Below are 23723 nucleotides of genomic sequence, written 5' to 3' on the forward strand. Positions count from 1 at the left end.
TTACTGTTTTGATGTACCATTAACAATTCTGTTTGTTGCCAGTCTACTACAATAACATCAGTAATTGTATTTGTTGCCAGTCTACTACAATAACGTTAATAACTGTGTTTGTTGCCAGTCTACTACAATAACATTAATAATTGTGTTTGTTTTCAGTCTACTACAATAACATTAATAATTGTGTTTGTTGTCAGTCTACTACAATAATATTAATAATTGTGTTTGTTGCCAGTCTACTACAATAATATTAATAATTGTGTTTGTTGCCAGTCTACTAGAATAACATTAACAATTGTGTTTGTTGTCAGTCTACTACAATAACATTAATAATTGTGTTTGTTGTCAGTCTACTACAATAACATTAACAATTGTGTTTGTTGCCAGTCTACTACAATAACATTAATAATTGTGTTTGTTGTCAGTCTACTACAATAACATTAATAATTGTGTTTGTTATCAGTCTACTACAATAACATTAACAATTGTGTTTGTTGCCAGTCTACTACAATAACATTAATAATTGTGTTTGTTGTCAGTCTACTACAATAACATTAACAATTGTGTTTGTTGCCAGTCTACTACAATAACATTAATAATTGTGTTTGTTGCCAGTCTACTACAATAACATTAATAATTGTGTTTGTTGTCAGTCTACTACAATAACATTAATAATTGTGTTTGTTGTCAGTCTACTACAATAACATTAATAATTGTGTTTGTTGTCAGTCTACTACAATAACATTAATAATTGTGTTTGTTGCCAGTCTACTACAATAACATTAATAATTGTGTTTGTTGTCAGTCTACTACAATAACATTAATAATTGTGTTTGTTGTCAGTCTACTACAATAACATTAATAATTGTGTTTGTTGTCAGTCTACTACAATAGCATTAACAATTGTGTTTGTTGTCAGTCTACTACAATAACATTAATAATTGTGTTTGTTGCCAGTCTACTACAATAACATTAATAATTGTGTTTGTTGCCAGTCTACTACAATAACATTAACAATTGTGTTTGTTGCCAGTCTACTACGATAACATTAATAATTGTGTTTGTTGCCAGTCTACTACAATAACATTAATAATTGTGTTTGTTGTCAGTCTACTACAATAACATTAATAATTCTGTTTGTTGCCAGTCTACTATAATAAATTTTGAGAACATAACCAAAACTCAGTCGTGTCACAAGGTCAACTTCCTGCTTACGTGACATCTATATTACACTGCACTCACCAACTTCCACTTTTCATTCTCCTGAGAAATAATAGTCAGCTACTTGAAAACACTCGAGTTTTGGACCTTTTTTAAGATTCTTTGTAGTTTTTATGTATGTACTAACTCTTATATCAAAAATGACTAATATCTTATTAAAAGGAAACCAACGTTGTAAGATACACAGTGATTAAGATCTCATATCTATATTTATTGTGTAACATTAAAGTTGTGTGTTAATTATAATTTAAACAATTGTCGTTTTAACTTTAATTATAAAAGTATCTACGGTAAGTAACAAAACTACTTCCAATAAAACTATCATATTCATGTCTTATAGTAATAAAGGATTTTTACTGATCGGATTCAAAATGATGACATTCTACAAGAGAAAAATTATGTCTGGAAAGAGTGAATTTTAATATCATTGCGCTCTGTTTACACGCTTTAAAAGTCCTCGTGAGAAAAGAGCTAATTTCTCTACTTAGTTTATAGTTCTGCCATTAACTATAGAACGTTATACAACTTGAAAGCAGCGTTCTATTAACAACAATCGCACGTGAACAGAAGTAATGATTATAGATAGAGAGATTCTTTAACTGTTTAAAGCTTACGATATCTTTTAAAACAGGACACACAGTTACAAGAATAAACTTTCATAGTTTCAACAACACTCATTCAAATCATGTGAGTATTTCTACTAAGTAGTCTCCTCCCCAGCGCTGAGCAATGTGCGGTTGTTATACAAACATTCAGAAACTGCCTCTCATCTTTCAACAAGGGAATTATATACTTTGTGTCGTTAAATACAACTGACAAGTCATAAAGTTATCACAGGCTTCTTTGTTGAGTCGTAAAGCGGTGAAAAATATTTCGTCTTTCAGCCTTCCATTCTAACACAGAGACCCTAAAAACGGTTCACGTTCTTAGAATGCGTGAGCTCGGAACGTTATCAGAGTGTTGTATAGATTATTGTTGGTGTTGGCTATCAATGCGTTGTCTTTCGTACAGGACACTGAAAATATAGATATCAAACTGGATATCACTGGATAGATATCAAACTGCATATCACTGGATAGATATCAAACTGGATATCAGTGAATAGATATCAAACTGGATATCACTGGATAGATATCAAACTGGATATAACTGGATAGATATCAAACTGGATATAACGGGATAGATATCAAACTGCATATCACAGGATAGATATCAAACTGGATATCAGTGAATAGATATCAAACTGGATATCACTGGATAGATATCAAACTGGATATAACTGGATAGATATCAAACTGGATATCACTGGATAAATATCAAACTGGATATCAGTGAATAGATATCAAACTGGATATAAGTGAAGGCAGTTCACGTTCCAGACCCACGTTCCAACACGTTCTATGTTGACAGCAGAATAAGACAACACTTGTTGACTGAAGGCTGTTATTAGACGAGTGGTGATTGAATCTCATTTCTACTCACACTCATCATGGTGACTGTTTACATACATTTTACTGACCATATTTTACAAGAATCATCGACGTTTATTAATGAAGTAATCTCTCGCCACAGGTGTAAGTCGAGACGACACAAACTACGATTTTAGTTCATGACGAATTTCCAATAGTTCATCATTAAATGTTGCTATGGTTGACCTAAGAACCAAAGATAATGTTAAACATTCTTCTAGAAAACCTGAAAATTATACAATTTAAAAAGGAAGAAGTAGTTCTGTCAAACATTATAGAAATAAAAGATAAACATTCTGAAGAAGAGAGCTTTGAGTGACCCACGTGGAAAAAAATAAACTTGTACATGGAAGTGTTAAGATAACCATTCTGAAGAAGAGAACCTTCAGTGACCCACATGGAAGAGAATAAACTTGTACATGGAAGTGTTAAGATAACCATTCTGAAGTAGAGAACCTTCAGTGACCCACATGGAAGAGAATAAACTTGTACATGGAAGTGTTAAGATAACCATTCTGAAGTAGAGAACCTTCAGTGACCCACATGGAAGAGAATAAACTTGTACATGGAAGTGTTAAGATAACCATTCTGAAGTAGAGAACCTTCAGTGACCCACATGGAAGAGAATAAACTTGTACATGGAAGTGTTAAGATAACCATTCTGAGTAGAGAGAACCTTCAGTGACCCACATGGAAGAGAATAAACTTGTACATGGAAGTGTTAAGATAACCATTCTGAAGTAGAGAACCTTCAGTGACCCACATGGAAGAGAATAAACTTGTACATGGAAGTGTTAAGATAACCATTCTGAAGTAGAGAACCTTCAGTGACCCACATGGAAGAGAATAAACTTGTACATGGAAGTGTTAAGATAACCATTCTGAAGAAGAGAACCTTCAGTGACCCACATGGAAGAGAATAAACTTGTACATGGAAGTGTTAAGATAACCATTCTGAAGTAGAGAACCTTCAGTGACCCACATGGAAGAGAATAAACTTGTACATGGAAGTGTTAAGATAACCATTCTGAAGTAGAGAACCTTCAGTGACCCACATGGAAGAGAATAAACTTGTACATGGAAGTGTTAAGATAACCATTCTGAAAGTAGAGAACCTTCAGTGACCCACATGGAAGAGAATAAACATGTACATGGAAGTGTTAAGATAACCATTCTGAAGTAGAGAACCTTCAGTGACCCACATGGAAGAGAATAAACTTGTACATGGAAGTGTTAAGATAACCATTCTGAAGTAGAGAACCTTCAGTGACCCACATGGAAGAGAATAAACTTGTACATGGAAGTGTTAAGATAACCATTCTGAAGAAGAGAACCTTCAGTGACCCACATGGAAGAGAATAAACTTGTACATGGAAGTGTTAAGATAACCATTCTGAAGTAGAGAACCTTCAGTGACCCACATGGAAGAGAATAAACTTGTACATGGAAGTGTTAAGATAACCATTCTGAAGTAGAGAACCTTCAGTGACCCACATGGAAGAGAATAAACTTGTACATGGAAGTGTTAAGATAACCATTCTGGAAGTAGAGAACCTTCAGTGACCCACATGGAAGAGAATAAACTTGTACATGGAAGTGTTAAGATAACCATTCTGAAGTAGAGAACCTTCAGTGACCCACATGGAAGAGAATAAACTTGTACATGGAAGTGTTAAGATAACCATTCTGAAGTAGAGAACCTTCAGTGACCCACATGGAAGAGAATAAACTTGTACATGGAAGTGTTAAGATAACCATTCTGAAGTAGAGAACCTTCAGTGACCCACATGGAAGAGAATAAACTTGTACATGGAAGTGTTAAGATAACCATTCTGAAGTAGAGAACCTTCAGTGACCCACATGGAAGAGAATAAACTTGTACATGGAAGTGTTAAGATAACCATTCTGAAGAAGAGAACCTTCAGTGACCCACATGGAAGAGAATAAACTTGTACATGGAAGTGTTAAGATAACCATTCTGAAGTAGAGAACCTTCAGTGACCCACATGGAAGAGAATAAACTTGTACATGGAAGTGTTAAGATAACCATTCTGAAGTAGAGAACCTTCAGTGACCCACATGGAAGAGAATAAACTTGTACATGGAAGTGTTAAGATAACCATTCTGAAGTAGAGAACCTTCAGTGACCCACATGGAAGAGAATAAACATGTACATGGAAGTGTTAAGATAACCATTCTGAAGAAGAGAACCTTCAGTGACCCACATGGAAGAGAATAAACTTGTACATGGAAGTGTTAAGATAAACACTAATGCTTCTTGTATACACTAATGTTCCTTGTATACACTAATGCTTCTTGTATACATTAATGCTTCTTGTATACACTAATGTTTCTTGTATACACTAGTGTTTCTTGTATACACTAGTGCTTCATGTATACACTAATTATTCATGTATACACTAATGCTTCTTGTATACTCTAATGCTAAAGTTTATGAGAAGAAAAAATTGTGAGTTCTATTCTTTGAATACAATATTTTGAAAATAGCAATGCTTTGTTTGTATATTGAATAAATATACAACAAAAAAGTGAAAAACGAACATGAACAAGAGCGAACCTGATGTTTTAACTAAAAATAATTTCTATTTCAAGAATATCTGCGTGGATAGAAAGATAAGTTAGAGAAGAACTGATACAAGTCTGTTTTAGTCCATTACATTTAAATATGTAAGATGTCTGAGTTAAACTAACATTTTAATGAAATTATTTTTATTTAACACTTTTCACCAATAAATAAAAGTAATTTGTGTTGTAAGCCCTTTCAGTTTTTATAGTAAGCAAAACTTTAAACAGTAATACAGGATTCTGAAATATTTAATATGTTTCTTGTTATTAAGTATAACACTACACAATGGGCCCTATATGCTCTTTCACCGTAAGTTTCGAAACCCAATTTCAAGGGGTGAGATCATCAGACGTGCTGCTCGGTGTACTATAAATAGGATAACAAAATCCTAAAGTATTTTATATTGAAAGTAAGTAAGTAACAATATAGTAGAATTAGAAACACTTCAAACCAGATGATAAAACTATAGTAGAAGTAGAAACACTCCAAACCAGGTATCAACAATATAGTAGAAGTAGAAACACTTCAAACCAGATGATAAAACTATAGTAGAAATAGAAACACTCCAAACCAGGTATCAACAATATAGTAGAATTAGAAACACTTTAAACCAGATGATGAAACTATAGTAGAAGTAGAAACACTCCAAACCAGGTAACAACAATATAGTAGAAGTAGAAACACTTCAAACCAGATGATAAAACTATAGTAGAAGTAGAAACACTCCAAACAAGGTAACAACAATATAGTAGAATTAGAGACACTTCAAACCAGATGATAAAACTATAGTAGAAGTAGAAGCACTCCAAACCAGGTAACAACAATATAGTAGAAGTAGAAACACTTCAAACAAGGTATCAACAATATAGTAGAATTAGAAACACTTTAAACCAGATGATGAAACTATAGTAGAAGTAGAAACACTCCAAACCAGGTAACAACAATATAGTAGAAGTAGAAACACTTCAAACCAGATGATAAAACTATAGTAGAAATAGAAACACTCCAAACCAGGTAACAACAATATAGTAGAATTAGAAACACTTTAAACCAGATGATGAAACTATAGTAGAAGTAGAAACACTCCAAACCAGGTAACAACAATATAGTAGAAGTAGAAACACTTCAAACCAGATGATAAAACTATAGTAGAAGTAGAAACACTCGAAACCAGGTAACAACAATATAGTAGAATTAGAAACACTTCAAACCAGATGATGAAACTATAGTAGAAGTAGAAACACTCCAAACCAGGTAACAACAATATAGTAGAATTAGAAACACTTCAAACCAGATGATGAAACTATAGTAGAAGTAGAAACACTCCAAACCAGGTAACAACAATATAGTAGAAGTAGAAACACTTCAAACCAGATGATGAAATTATAGTAGAAAAGAAACACTACAAACCAGGTAACAACAATATAGTAGAATTAGAAACACTTCAAACCAGATGATGAAACTATAGTAGAAGTAGAAACACTCCAAACCAGGTAACAACAATATAGTAGAATTAAAAACACTCCAAACAAGGTAACAACAATATGGTAGAATTACAAACACTTCAAACCGGGTGATAAAACTATAGTAGAAGTACTTTCTTGCTGTTAACAAAATATAGCACTGTAAACATTACAAAACATTTATTGAAATGTCTCTTAAAAGGTCAGAAGATTTTGTTGTAATCAGAAAAAAACACGTTGTTGTCAAGATAAAATTTTCTTTTCTCTACTAATGTTTCTTGTGTCAAAGTGCTTCTTCTATACACTAATGTTTCTTGTATACACTAATGTTTCTTCATACACTAATGCTTCTTGTATACAATAATGCTTCTTGTGTACACTAATGCTTCATGTATACACTAATGCTTCTTGTATACACTAATGTTTCTTGTATACTAATGTTTCTTGTATACACTAATGCTTCTTGTGTAGACTAATGCTTCTTGTGTCAAAGTGTTTCTTGTATACACTAATGCTTCTTGAATACACTAAAGCTGACATTTATGAGAAGATAAAATTGTGAGTTCTATTCTTTGGATACAATATTTTGAAAATAGCAATGCTTTGTTTGTATATTGAATAAATATACAACGAAAAATGAAAAACAAACATGAACAAAAACGAACCTGATGTTTTAACTAAAAATAATTTCTGTTTCAAAAATATCTGCGTAGACAGAAAGATAAGTTAGAGAAGAACTGATACAAGTCTATTTTAGTTCATTACATTTAAATATGTAAGATGTTTGAGTTAAACAAACATTTTAATGAAATTATTTTTATTTAACACTTTTCACAAATAAATAAAAGTAATTTGTGTTGTAAGCCCTTTCAGTTTTTATAGTAAGCAAAACATTAAACAGTACTACATGATTCTGAAATATTTAATATGTTTCTCGTTATTAAGTATAAGACTACACAATGGGCCCTATATGCTCTTTCACCGTAAGTTTCGAAACCCAATTTCCAGGGGTGAGATCATCAGACGTGCTGCTCGGTGTACTATAAATAGGATAACAAAATCCTAAAGTATTTTATATTGAAAGTAAGTAAGTAACAATATAGTAGAATTAGAAACACTTCAAACCAGATGATAAAACTATAGTAGAAGTAGAAACACTCCAAACCAGGTATCAACAATATAGTAGAAGTAGAAACACTTCAAACCAGATGATAAAACTATAGTAGAAATAGAAACACTCCAAACCAGGTATCAACAATATAGTAGAATTAGAAACACTTTAAACCAGATGATGAAACTATAGTAGAAGTAGAAACACTCCAAACCAGGTAACAACAATATAGTAGAAGTAGAAACACTTCAAACCAGATGATAAAACTATAGTAGAAGTAGAAACACTCCAAACAAGGTAACAACAATATAGTAGAATTAGAGACACTTCAAACCAGATGATAAAACTATAGTAGAAGTAGAAGCACTCCAAACCAGGTAACAACAATATAGTAGAATTAGAAACACTTCAAACAAGGTATCAACAATATAGTAGAATTAGAAACACTTTAAACCAGATGATGAAACTATAGTAGAAGTAGAAACACTCCAAACCAGGTAACAACAATATAGTAGAAGTAGAAACACTTCAAACCAGATGATAAAACTATAGTAGAAATAGAAACACTCCAAACCAGGTATCAACAATATAGTAGAATTAGAAACACTTTAAACCAGATGATGAAACTATAGTAGAAGTAGAAACACTCCAAACCAGGTAACAACAATATAGTAGAAGTAGAAACACTTCAAACCAGATGATAAAACTATAGTAGAAGTAGAAACACTCGAAACCAGGTAACAACAATATAGTAGAATTAGAAACACTTCAAACCAGATGATGAAACTATAGTAGAAGTAGAAACACTCCAAACCAGGTAACAACAATATAGTAGAATTAGAAACACTTCAAACCAGATGATGAAACTATAGTAGAAGTAGAAACACTCCAAACCAGGTAACAACAATATAGTAGAAGTAGAAACACTTCAAACCAGATGATGAAATTATAGTAGAAAAAGAAACACTACAAACCAGGTAACAACAATATAGTAGAATTAGAAACACTTCAAACCAGATGATGAAACTATAGTAGAAGTAGAAACACTCCAAACCAGGTAACAACAATATAGTAGAATTAAAAACACTCCAAACAAGGTAACAACAATATGGTAGAATTACAAACACTTCAAACCGGGTGATAAAACTATAGTAGAAGTACTTTCTTGCTGTTAACAAAATATAGCACTGTAAACATTACAAAACATTTATTGAAATGTCTCTTAAAAGGTCAGAAGATTTTGTTGTAATCAGAAAAAAACACGTTGTTGTCAAGATAAAAATTTTCTTTTCTCTACTAATGTTTCTTGTGTCAAAGTGCTTCTTCTATACACTAATGTTTCTTGTATACACTAATGTTTCTTCATACACTAATGCTTCTTGTATACAATAATGCTTCTTGTGTACACTAATGCTTCATGTATACACTAATGCTTCTTGTATACACTAATGTTTCTTGTATACTAATGTTTCTTGTATACACTAATGCTTCTTGTGTAGACTAATGCTTCTTGTAAATCAAAGTGTTTCTTGTATACACTAATGCTTCTTGAATACACTAAAGCTGACATTTATGAGAAGATAAAATTGTGAGTTCTATTCTTTGGATACAATATTTTGAAAATAGCAATGCTTTGTTTGTATATTGAATAAATATACAACGAAAAATGAAAAACAAACATGAACAAAAACGAACCTGATGTTTTAACTAAAAATAATTTCTGTTTCAAAAATATCTGCGTAGACAGAAAGATAAGTTAGAGAAGAACTGATACAAGTCTATTTTAGTTCATTACATTTAAATATGTAAGATGTTTGAGTTAAACAAACATTTTAATGAAATTATTTTATTTAACACTTTTCACCAATAAATAAAAGTAATTTGTGTTGTAAGCCCTTTCAGTTTTTATAGTAAGCAAAACATTAAACAGTACTACATGATTCTGAAATATTTAATATGTTTCTCGTTATTAAGTATAAGACCACACAATGGGCTCTATATGCTCTTTCACCGTAAGTTTCGAAACCCAATTTCCAGGGGTGAGACCATCAGACGTGCTGCTCGGTGTACTATAAATAAGATAACAAAATCCTAAAGTATTTTATATTGAAAGTAAGTAAGTAACAATATAGTAGAATTAGAAACACTTCAAACCAGGTATCAACAATATAGTAGAATTAGAAACACTTCAAACCAGATGATGAAACTATAGTAAAAGTAGAAACACTCTAAACCAGGTAACAACAATATAGTAGAATTAGAAACACTTTAAACCAGATGATGAAACTATAGTAGAAGTAGAAACACTCCAAACCAGGTAACAACAATATAGTAGAATTAGAAACACTTCAAACCAGATGATGAAACTATAGTAGAAGTAGAAACACTCCAAACCAGGTAACAACAATATAGTAGAATTAAAAACACTCCAAACAAGGTAACAACAATATGGTAGAATTACAAACACTTCAAACCGGGTGATAAAACTATAGTAGAAGTACTTTCTTGCTGTTAACAAAATATAGCACTGTAAACATTACAAAACATTTATTGAAATGTCTCTTAAAAGGTCAGAAGATTTTGTTGTAATCAGAAAAAAACACATTGTTGTCAAGATAAAAATTTTCTTTTCTCTACTAATGTTCCTTGTGTCAAAGTGCTTCTTCTATACACTAATGTTTCTTGTATACACTAATGTTTCTTCATACACTAATGCTTCTTGTATACAATAATGCTTCTTGTTTACACTAATGCTTCTTGTGTACACTAATGCTTCATGTATACACTAATGCTTCTTGTATACACTAATGTTTCTTGTATACTAATGTTTCTTGTATACACTAATGCTTCTTGTGTAGACTAATGCTTCTTGTGTCAAAGTGTTTCTTGTATACACTAATGTTTCTTGTATACTAATGTTTCTTGTATACACTAATGCTTCTTGTGTAGACTAATGCTTCTTGTGTCAAAGTGTTTCTTGTATACACTAATGCTTCTTGTGTAGACTAATGCTTCTTGTGTCAAAGTGTTTCTTGTATACACTAATGCTTCTTGAATACACTAAAGCTGACATTTATGAGAAGATAAAATTGTGAGTTCTATTCTTTGGATACAATATTTTGAAAATAGCAATGATTTGTTTGTATATTGAATAAATATACAACGAAAAAATAAAAAAAAACAAACATGAACAAAAACGAACCTGATGTTTTAACTAAAATAATTTCTGTTTCAAGAATATCTGCGTGGACAGAAAGATAAGTTAGAGAAGAACTGATACAAGTCTATTTTAGTTCATTACATTTAAATATGTAAGATGTTTGAGTTAAACAAACATTTTAATGAAATTATTTTTATTTAACACTTTTCACCAATAAATAAAAGTAATTTGTGTTGTAAGCCCTTTCAGTTTTTATAGTAAGCAAAACATTAAACAGTATTACATGATTCTGAAATATTTAATATGTTTCTTGTTATTAAGTATAAGACTACACAATGGTCTCTATATGCTCTTTCACCGTAAGTTTCGAAACCCAATTTCCAGGGGTCAGGTCAGCAGACGTACTGCTGAGTGTACTATAAAAAGGATAACAAAATCCTAAAGTATTTTATATTGAAAGTAAGTAAGTAACAATATAGTAGAATTAGAAACACTTCAAATCAGATGATAAAACTATAGTAGAAGTAGAAACACTCCAAACAAGGTAACAACAATATAGTAGAATTAGAGACACTTCAAACCAGATGATAAAACTATAGTAGAAGTAGAAGCACTCCAAACCAGGTAACAACAATATAGTAGAATTAGAAACACTTCAAACAAGATGATAAAACTATAGAAGAAGTAGAAACACTCGAAACCAGGTAACAACAATATAGTAGAATTAGAAACACTTCAAACCAGATGATGAAACTATAGTAGAAGTAGAAACACTCCAAACCAGGTAACAACAATATAGTAGAATTAGAAACACTTCAAACCAGATGATGAAACTATAGTAGAAGTAGAAACACTCCAAACCAGGTAACAACAATATAGTAGAAGTAGAAACACTTCAAACCAGATGATGAAATTATAGTAGAAAAAGAAACACTACAAACCAGGTAACAACAATATAGTAGAATTAGAAACACTTCAAACCAGATGATGAAACTATAGTAGAAGTAGAAACACTCCAAACCAGGTAACAACAATATAGTAGAATTAAAAACACTCCAAACAAGGTAACAACAATATGGTAGAATTACAAACACTTCAAACCGGGTGATAAAACTATAGTAGAAGTACTTTCTTGCTGTTAACAAAATATAGCACTGTAAACATTACAAAACATTTATTGAAATGTCTCTTAAAAGGTCAGAAGATTTTGTTGTGATCAGAAAAAAACACGTTGTTGTCAAGATAAACATTTTCTTTTCTCTACTAATGTTTCTTGTGTCAAAGTGCTTCTTCTATACACTAATGTTTCTTGTATACACTAATGTTTCTTCATACACTAATGCTTCTTGTATACAATAATGCTTCTTGTGTACACTAATGCTTCATGTATACACTAATGCTTCTTGTATACACTAATGTTTCTTGTATACTAATGTTTCTTGTATACACTAATGCTTCTTGTGTAGACTAATGCTTCTTGTGTCAAAGTGTTTCTTGTATACACTAATGCTTCTTGAATACACTAAAGCTGACATTTATGAGAAGATAAAATTGTGAGTTCTATTCTTTGGATACAATATTTTGAAAATAGCAATGCTTTGTTTGTATATTGAATAAATATACAACGAAAAATAAAAAACAAACATGAACAAAAACGAACCTGATGTTTTAACTAAAAATAATTTCTGTTTCAAAAATATCTGCGTAGACAGAAAGATAAGTTAAAGAAGAACTGATACAAGTCTATTTTAGTTCATTACATTTAAATATGTAAGATGTTTGAGTTAAACAAACATTTTAATGAAATTATTTTTATTTAACACTTTTCACCAATAAATAAAAGTAATTTGTGTTGTAAGCCCTTTCAGTTTTTATAGTAAGCAAAACATTAAACAGTACTACATGATTCTGAAATATTTAATATGTTTCTCGTTATTAAGTATAAGACCACACAATGGGCTCTATATGCTCTTTCACCGTAAGTTTCGAAACCCAATTTCAAGGGGTGAGACCATCAGACGTGCTGCTCGGTGTACTATAAATAAGATAACAAAATCCTAAAGTATTTTATATTGAAAGTAAGTAAGTAACAATATAGTAGAATTAGAAACACTTCAAACCAGATGATAAAACTATAGTAGAAGTAGAAACACTCCAAACCAGGTATCAACAATATAGTAGAATTAGAAACACTTCAAACCAGATGATGAAACTATAGTAAAAGTAGAAACACTCTAAACCAGGTAACAACAATATAGTAGAATTAGAAACACTTTAAACCAGATGATGAAACTATAGTAGAAGTAGAAACACTCCAAACCAGGTAACTACAATATAGTAGAATTAGAAACACTTCAAACCAGATGATGAAACTATAGTAGAAGTAGAAACACTCCAAACCAGGTAACAACAATATAGTAGAATTAAAAACACTCCAAACAAGGTAACAACAATATGGTAGAATTACAAACACTTCAAACCGGGTGATAAAACTATAGTAGAAGTACTTTCTTGCTGTTAACAAAATATAGCACTGTAAACATTACAAAACATTTATTGAAATGTCTCTTAAAAGGTCAGAAGATTTTGTTGTAATCAGAAAAAACACATTGTTGTCAAGATAAAAATTTTCTTTTCTCTACTAATGTTCCTTGTGTCAAAGTGCTTCTTCTATACACTAATGTTTCTTGTATACACTAATGTTTCTTCATACACTAATGCTTCTTGTATACAATAATGCTTCTTGTTTACACTAATGCTTCTTGTGTACACTAATGCTTCATGTATACACTAATGCTTCTTGTATACACTAATGTTTCTTGTATACTAATGTTTCTTGTATACACTAATGCTTCTTGTGTAGACTAATGCTTCTTGTGTCAAAGTGTTTCTTGTATACACTAATGTTTCTTGTATACTAATGTTTCTTGTATACACTAATGCTTCTTGTGTAGACTAATGCTTCTTGTGTCAAAGTGTTTCTTGTATACACTAATGCTTCTTGTGTAGACTAATGCTTCTTGTGTAGACTAATGCTTCTTGTGTCAAAGTGTTTCTTGTATACACTAATGCTTCTTGAATACACTAAAGCTGACATTTATGAGAAGATAAAATTGTGAGTTCTATTCTTTGGATACAATATTTTGAAAATAGCAATGATTTGTTTGTATATTGAATAAATATACAACGAAAAATAAAAAACAAACATGAACAAAAACGAACCTGATGTTTTAACTAAAAATAATTTCTGTTTCAAGAATATCTGCGTGGACAGAAAGATAAGTTAGAGAAGAACTGATACAAGTCTATTTTAGTTCATTACATTTAAATATGTAAGATGTTTGAGTTAAACAAACATTTTAATGAAATTATTTTTATTTAACACTTTTCACCAATAAATAAAAGTAATTTGTGTTGTAAGCCCTTTCAGTTTTTATAGTAAGCAAAACATTAAACAGTATTACATGATTCTGAAATATTTAATATGTTTCTTATTATTAAGTATAAGACTACACAATGGTCTCTATATGCTCTTTCACCGTAAGTTTCGAAACCCAATTTCAAGGGGTCAGGTCAGCAGACGTACTGCTGAGTGTACTATAAAAAGGATAACAAAATCCTAAAGTATTTTATATTGAAAGTAAGTAAGTAACAATATAGTAGAATTAGAAACACTTCAAATCAAATGATAAAACTATAGTAGAAGTAGAAACACTCCAAACCAGGTAACAACAATATAGTAGAATTAGAAACACTTCAAACCAGATGATAAAACTATACTAGAAGTAGAAACACTCCAAACCAGGTAACAACAATTTAGTAGTATTAGAAACACTCCAAACCAGATGATAAAACTATAGTAGAAGTATAAACACTCCAAACCAGTTAACAACAATACAATTGAATTAGAAACACTTCAACCCAGATGATAAAACTATAGTTGAAGTAGAAACACTCTAAACCAGGTAACAAGAATATAGTAGAATTAGAAACACTTCAAACCAGATGATAAAACTATAGTAGAAGTAGAAACACTCCAAACCAGGTAACAACAATATAGTAGAATTAGAAACACTTCAAACCAGGTGATAAAACTATAGTAGAAGTAGAAACACCTCAAACTAGGTAACAACAATATAGTAAAATTAGAAATACTTCAAACCGGGTGATAAAACTATAGTAGAAAGAGAAATTCTCCAAACCAGATAACAACAATATAGTAGAATTAGAAACACTTCAACCCAGATGAAAAAACTATAGTAGAAGTAGAAACACTGCAATCCAGATGGTAAAACTATAGTAGAAGTAGAAATACTCCAAACCTGGTAACAACAATATAGTAGAATTAGAAACACTTTAAACAAAATGATAAAAATATATTAGAAGTAGAAACGCTCCATACCAGGTATCAACAATATAGTAGAATTAGAAACACTTTAAACCAGATGATAAAAATATATTAAAAGTAGAAATGCTCCAAAAGGGGTAACAACAATATAGTAGAATTAGAAACACATCAAACCGGGTGATAAATCTATAGTAGAAGTAAATACACTCCAAACCAGGTAACATCAATATAGTAGAATTAGAAACACTTTGAACCAGATGATAAAACTATAGTAGAAGTAGAGACACTCCAAACCAGGTAACAACAATATAGTAGAATTAAAAACACTTTGAACCAGATGATAAAAATATATTAGAAGTAGAAACGCTCCAAACCAGGTATCAACAATATAGTAGAATTAGAAACACTGCAAACCAGAAGATAAAACTATAGTAGAAGTAGAAATACTCCAAACCAGGTAACAACAATATAGTAGAATTAGAAACACTTTAAACCAGATGATAAAACTATAGTAGAAGTAGAAACATTCCAAACCAGGTAACACCAATATAGTAGAATTAAAAACACTTTAAACCAGATGATAAAAATATATTTGAAGTAGAATCACTCTAAACCAGGTAACAACTATATAGTAGAATTAGAAACACTTTAAACCAGATGATAAAACTATAGTAGAAGTAGAAACACTCCAAACCAGGTAACAACAATATAGTAGAATTAGAAACACTTAAAACCGGGTGATAAAACAATAGTAGAAGTAGAAACTCTTCAAACCAGGTATCAACAATATAGTAGAATTAGAAACACTGCAAACCAGATGATAAAACTATAGTAGAAGTATAAATACTCCAAACCAGGTAACAACAATATAGTAGAATTAGAAACACTTCAAACCAGATGATAAAACTATAGTAGAAGTAGAAACACTGCAAACCAGGTAACAACAATATAATAGAATTAGAAACACTTCAAACCAGATGATAAAACTATAGTAGAAGCAGAAATACTCCAAACCAGGTAACAACAATATAGTAGAATTAGAAACACTTTAAACCAGATGATAAAAATATATTTGAAGTAGAAACACTCTAAACCAGGTAACAACAATATAGTAGAATTAGAAACACTTCAAATCGTGTGATAAAACTATAGTACAAGTAGAAACACTCCAAACCAGGTACCAACAATATAGTATAATTAGAAACACTTTAAACCAGATGATAAAACTGTAGTAGAAGTAGAAACACTCCAAACCAGGTAACAACAATATAGTAGAATTAAAAATATATTGGAAGTAGAAACGCTTTAAACCAGGTATCAACTAATGTAGTAGAATTAGAAACACTGCAAACCAGATGATAAAACTATAGTAGAAGTAGAAATACACTAATCCAGGTAACAACTATATAGTAGAATTAGAAACACTTTAAACCAGATGATAAAACTATAGTAGAAGTAGAAACACTCCAAACCAGGTAACAACAATATAGTAGAATTTGAAACACTTCAAACCAGATGATAAAACTATAGTAGAAGTAGAAACACTCCAAACCAGGGCACAACAATATAGTATAATTAGAAACACTTTAAACCAGATGATAAAACTGTAGTAGAAATAGAAACACTCCAAACCAGGTAACAACAATATAGTAGAATTAAAAACACTTCAATCCGGGTGATAAAACTATAGTAGAAGTAGAAACACTCCAAACCAGGTAACAGCAATTTAGTAAAATTAGAAACACTTTAAACCAGATGATAAAAATATATTTGAAGTAGAAACACTCTAAACCAGGTAACAACTATATAGTAGAATTAGAAACACTTTTATTCAGATGATAAAAATATATTTGATGTAGAAACACTCTAAACCAGGTAACAACAATATAGTAGAATTAGAAACACTTTAAATCAGATGCTAAAAATATATTTGAAGCAGAAACACTCTAAACCAGGTAACAACTATATAGTAGAATTAGAAACACTTTAAACCAGATGATAAAAATATATTTGAAGTAGAAACACTCTAAACCAGGTAACAACTATATAGTAGAATTAGAAACACTTTAAACCAGATGATAAAATTATATTTGAAGTAGAAACACTCTAAACCAGGTAACAACAATATAGTAGAATTAGAAACACTTTAAACCAGATGATAAAAATATATTAAAAGTAGAAACGCTTTAAACCAGGTATCAACAATATAGTAGAATTAGAAACACTGCAAACCAGATGATAAAACTATAGTAGAAGTAGAAATACTCAAAACCAGGTAACAACAATATAGTAGAATTAGAAACACTTCAAACCAGATGATAAAACTATAGTAGAAGTAGAAACACTGCAAACCAGGTAACAACAATATAATAGAATTAGAAACACTTCAAACCAGATGATAAAACTATAATAGAAGTAGAAACACTCCAAACGAGGTAACAACAATATAGTAGAATTAAAAACACTTCAAACCAGGTGATAAAACTATAGTAGAAGTAGAAACACTTCAAAGTAGGCAACAACAATATGGTAGAATTAGAAATACTTCAAACCGGGTGATAAAACTATAGTAGAAAGAGAAATGCTCCAAACCAGTTAACAACAATATAGTAGAATTAGAAACACTTCAACCCATATGAAAAAACTATAGTAGAAGTAGAAACACTGCAATCCAGATGGTAAAACTATAGTAAAAGTAGAAATACTCCAAACCTGGTAACAACAATATAGTAGAATTAGAAACACTTTAAACCAGATGATAAAAATATATTAGAAGTAGAAACGCTCCATACCAGGTATCAACAATATAGTAGAATTAGAAACACTTTACACCAGATGATAAAAATATATTAAAATTAGAAATGCTCCAAACCAGGTAACAACAATATAGTAGAATTAGAAACACATCCAACCGTGTGATAAATCTATAGTAGAAGTAGAAACACTCCAAACCAGGTAACAGCAATATAGTAGAATTAGAAACACTTTGAACCAGATGATAAAAATATATTTGAAGCAGAAACACTCTAAACCAGGTAACACCTATATAGTAGAATTAGAAACACTTTAAACCAGATGATAAAAATAAATTTGAAGCAGAAACACTCCAAACCAGGTAACAACTATATAGTCGAATTAGAAACACTTTAAACCAGATGATAAAACTATAGTAGAAGTAGAAACACTCCAAACCAGGTAACAACAATATAGTAGAATTAGAAACACTGCAAACCAGATGATAAAACTATAGTAGAAGTATAAATACTCCAAACCAGGTAACAACAATATAGTAGAATTAGAAACACTTCAAACCAGATGATAAAACTATAGTAGAAGTAGAAACACTGCAAACCAGGTAACAACAATATAATAGAAGTAGAAACACTTCAAACCAGATGATAAAACTATAGTAGAAGCAGAAATACTCCAAACCAGGTAACAACAATATAGTAGATTTAGAAACACTTTAAACCAGATGATAAAAATATATTTGAAGTAGAAACACTCTAAACCAGATGATAAAAATATATTTGAAGTAGAAACACTCTAAACCAGGTAACAACAATATAGTAGAATTAGAAACACTTCAAATCGTGTGATAAAACTATAGTACAAGTAGAAACGCTTTAAACCAGGTATCAACTAATGTAGTAGAATTAGAAACACTGCAAACCAGATGATAAAACTATAGTAGAAGTAGAAATACACTAATCCAGGTAACAACTATATAGTAGAATTAGAAACACTTTAAACCAGATGATAAAACTATAGTAGAAGTAGAAACACTCTAAACCAGGTAACAACTATACAGTAGAATTAGAAACACTTTAAACCAGATGATAAAACTATAGTACAAGTAGAAACACTCTAAACCAGGTAACAACTATATAGTAGAATTAGAAACACTTTTAATCAGATGATAAAAATATATTTGATGTAGAAACAGTCCAAACCAGGTAACAACAATATAGTAGAATTAAAAATATATTGGAAGTAGAAACGCTTTAAACCAGGTATCAACAATATAGTAGAATTAGAATCACTTCAAACCAGATGATAATACTATAGTAGAAATAAAACACTCCAAACCAGGTAACAACAATATAGTAGAATTAGAAACACTTCAAACCAGATGATAAAACTATAGTACAAGTAGAAACACTCCAAACCAGGTAACAACAATATAGTAGAATTAGAAACACATCAAACCGTGTGTGTTAAATCTATAGTAGAAGTAGAAACACTCCAAACCAGGTAACAGCAATATAGTAGAATTAGAAACACTTTGAACCAGATGATAAAAATATATTAGAAGTAGAAACGCTCCAAACCAGGTATCAAGAATATAGTAGAATTAGAAACACTGCAAACCGGATGATAAAACTATAGTAGAAGTAGAAATACTCCAAACCAGGTAACAACAATATAGTAGAATTAGAAACACATGAAACCGGGTGGTAAAACTATAGTAGAAATAGAAACACTCCAAACCAGGTAACAGCAATTTAGTAGAATTAGAAACTCCTTAAACCAGATGATAAAAATATATTAGATGTAGAAACGCTCTAAACCAGGTAACAACTATATAGTCGAATTAGAAACACTTTAAACCAGATGATAAAACTATAGTAGAAGTAGAAACACTCCAAACCAGGTAACAACAATATAGTAGAATTAGAAACACTTCAAACCAGATGATAAAACTATAGTAGAAGTAAAAACACTCTAAACCAGGTAACAACAATATAGTAGAATTAGAAACACTTTAAACCAGATGATAAAACTGTAGTAGAAGTAGAAACACTCCAAACCATGTAACAACAATATAGTAGAATTAGAAACACTTCAAACCAGATGATAAAACTATAGTACAAGTAGAAACACTCCAAACCAGGTATCAACAATATAGTAGAATTAGAAACACTTCAAACCAGATGATAAAACTATAGTACAAGTAGAAACACTCCAAACCAGGTATCAACAATATAGTAGAATTAGAAACACTTCAAACCAGATGATAAAACTATAGTAGAAGTAGAAATACTCCAAACCAGGTAACAACAATATAGTAGAATTAGAAACACTTCAAATCGTGTGATAAAACTATAGTAGAAGTAGAAACACTCCAAACCAGGTAACAACAATATAGTATAATTAGAAACACTTTAAACCAGATGATAAAACTATAGTAGAAGTAGAAACACTCCAAACCAGGTAACAACAATATAGTAGAATTAAAAACACCTCAATCCGGGTGATAAAACTATAGTTGAAGTAGTAATACTCCAAACCAGGTAACAACAATATAGTAGAATTTGAACCACTTCAAACCGGGTGATAAATCTATAGTAGAAGTAGAAACACTTCAAACCAGGTAACAAAAATATGCTCACACTAGGTGGATAATTACACACATTTCGTTATGTATCATTTCTTCTCTGTCTGACAATTGTTAAATCATAATATCAAGTTTTAGTTAAGTATGTTATAACTAGATTTGGAATAAATAATACATGTATATAACGTTTCTACATATATGCAGTTTTATCTGGTAAAGTTTTAAGTACTGTAATACTTAATGGAATGGATCCACAAGGATTCCAAATAATTCACGTGCCGAAACCATTCTATCGAATCTGCAAATGAGAATCCGACCATTCAACGTGTTCGTTACGGTACATTATGAGCTCATATTATTACATCTTTAAAAGGCGCTCGCATTTCCAGTATAAAAACAGCAACTTTTATATCTACTAACTTCCTACGTGATCACGTCAGTGGGGCTACCATCTTGGTGGCTCGGACTCTCGCTAGAAAACTTCAGCGTACATGACTGGTTTGTGAATCTCAGTTTTTAATATTCCGATAAATATTATATTATATATATACAGATATAATATAAATAGTAAACGTATAATGCACGTCCTTTAACATCTTTTCAATCCAATTCAACCCAACAAATGGGGCTACATATTAATGGATGATTTGTTTTGTTTTAAATTTCGCGCAAAGCTACACGAGGGCTACCTGCGCAAAGATGTATAGACACGTGGAAAAATTTAAAGGTAAAGTATATACTTTATGCAGATACAACATAAAAGTACACATATAGAGTATTAAAATTTACTAAACCAAAGTTAAGACTTGTTAGTGTTGAACTAGTAATAAATAAGGCCCCCGCTAGTACAGCGGTAAGCCTACGGATTCACAACGCTAAAATCAGGCGTTCGATTAATCCCGGCGGACTCTGCAGATAGCCTCATGTGGCTTTGCTATAAGAAAACACATACACGCACAGTTTATTATCCTTGGAATTGTTGTAAGAAGTATCCAAGAAACAATAAATGCTGCGACAAAAAGAAAATAAATAAATTAATTGAAACTAGATGGATAGTTTTCAAACTATTTTTGTTTCCTAGTTTGGTTGGTACTCTGATCCGTATGGCTAAATAAAGCAGTCTAAATTTGCCAGCCAAAGTATGGATTGAAAATCTTTTTTGTCATTTAGTAACACGTTACTTGTTTGTGTACATTTTAATCACAGCATTCACTTTGTTTTATATACTTGTTATAGCAATTCTACGAATAACCAAATATCCCTACTTTCTGTTAAAATTGTAATTTTTCTCTTCATAATACATAACACTCATCTTTAACATCAGTACACAATAAGGCCCCACATAACCAGATGCTTAAGTGCTCGACTCGTACTCTGAGGGTCGTGGGTTCGAATTCCCGTCACACCAAACATGCTCGCCCTTTCAGCCTTGAAGACGTTATAATTTACAGTCAATCGCACTATTCGTTGGTAAAAGAATACACTAATACTTTGCGGTGGGTAATAGTGACTGATTGTCTGCCCTCGAATCCTACGCTACTAACTTAGGGACGGCTAGCGCAGATATCCCCCGTGTAGCGTTGCGCAAAATTCAAAACAAACAAAGTGCATAATTAAAGAGACGTTGCTACGTCGTTGTCAGGAGTCTCTTCGCCATGAGTTCTGTTTCTAGACTCGTATTATTTCCTGGCATTTAGTTGTAATTTTAAAATAATAAATAATAACATCCGATGTTATAATGAGTACACATTGTAACGTGAAACATGTAGAGTCAATATTTTAAATTGTGTACTCACTTTAATGTTATATGCTACTTATTGTACACAAATTCCAAGAAACAATACTTACGTCTCTATGATGTTTCAATACTTACGTCTCTATGATGTTTCAATACTTATGTCTCAATGATGTTTATCTCGATGTTTGACTAGCTCTGCACTTAAATGTTTATTGTATTTTGTAACGATATCCGCGAGTATCTGAAAACATTAATATTGTTTTTTTTATCTAGTTTGCGTTTTTTCAAAACCATAGTTGATATCATATGATCTCTAAAACATATTTACAGAAAACAGGCTATAGAAAATGACTCATATTTAACTAATGTATTTACCTAAGTTGTTGAAGTTGTGTCTGCTAGCTTTCTCTACCAGTTACATCGTCTCAACTGAGTAACGCAACAACAACCCACAAAATCTGACTCACAAACCAGCTCTGTGCCTTTAAATTCAATAGACAGCGACAAACTTGTGGCTCCCTCTAATGGAAAGCCTTTGATGCTTTCCTCGAGTATTGATTCTTACCATATAGCAGACTTCGATGAAAAGCGTTACGTACTGTTCTCACGCTGTTAGTAAATATTGAAACAACATATATATTTCAACGAGTATATTAATAAAACGTATGTTTCGTAATTTGACAGTTGAACGTATGTTTAATATCATATCAGTTACAAACTGGTAGGGTATTAAACAGAATCTATTTTATTACTTTAATGTACGACAACTAGACGGTTACTCACAAGGTTCATCTGTTTCTGTTTTACAGATGATTTTGCTATTTTCTGGAAAGTACAAATATGTTCATGACGTCTTCTGCTGACTTGAAACTGATAACTGAGACTAAATTGAACTGGATCATATTATTCTATAACAATGGTTTTGTCTTGTTATCTTTACAATATAATACATTATGATTATACTTTAAGTCTTCAATACACGGTACATTGTGAAAAGTTTCATTGTTTATTAACTGTAAAAAGACAGGTATCCGAGCTATTATTTTGAAAACTTTTAAGAAGGAAATATTTATTCCAAATTTTTTCTGTTAATTTTCTAAACCTGATAAAAATGTAAAAGAAAGACATCCATGTTAAAAAATAAACTACTCAGAGAACACATGAGACTTACGTATCAAGAACGACTCGTATAATAAGAAACTGGTGTTAACAGAGGTTATGGCAAGACCAGTTACTCCTTTATTTAGGTCCAACACGACCAGGTGGGTTAAGGCGTTCGACTCCCCGTCGC

The 23723-nt window shown here is 31.1% G+C and overlaps 1 long non-coding RNA gene across 1 annotated transcript in view; it reads right to left on the reverse strand.

Moving 5' to 3' along the window:
- LOC143231438 (uncharacterized) overlaps positions 1-22871 on the reverse strand; it is a 33264-nt gene extending 10393 nt beyond the window's left edge. Inside the window, exon 1 of the long non-coding RNA XR_013016922.1 lies at positions 22808-22871. This is a non-coding gene — a long non-coding RNA (uncharacterized LOC143231438). The remainder of the gene's footprint in view (positions 1-22807) is intronic.
- Between the last annotated feature and the right edge of the window lie 852 nt (positions 22872-23723).

The sequence above is a fragment of the Tachypleus tridentatus genome, chromosome 11, assembly GCF_004210375.1.
Source record: "Tachypleus tridentatus isolate NWPU-2018 chromosome 11, ASM421037v1, whole genome shotgun sequence".
Taxonomy (NCBI): Eukaryota; Metazoa; Arthropoda; class Merostomata; order Xiphosura; family Limulidae; genus Tachypleus; species Tachypleus tridentatus.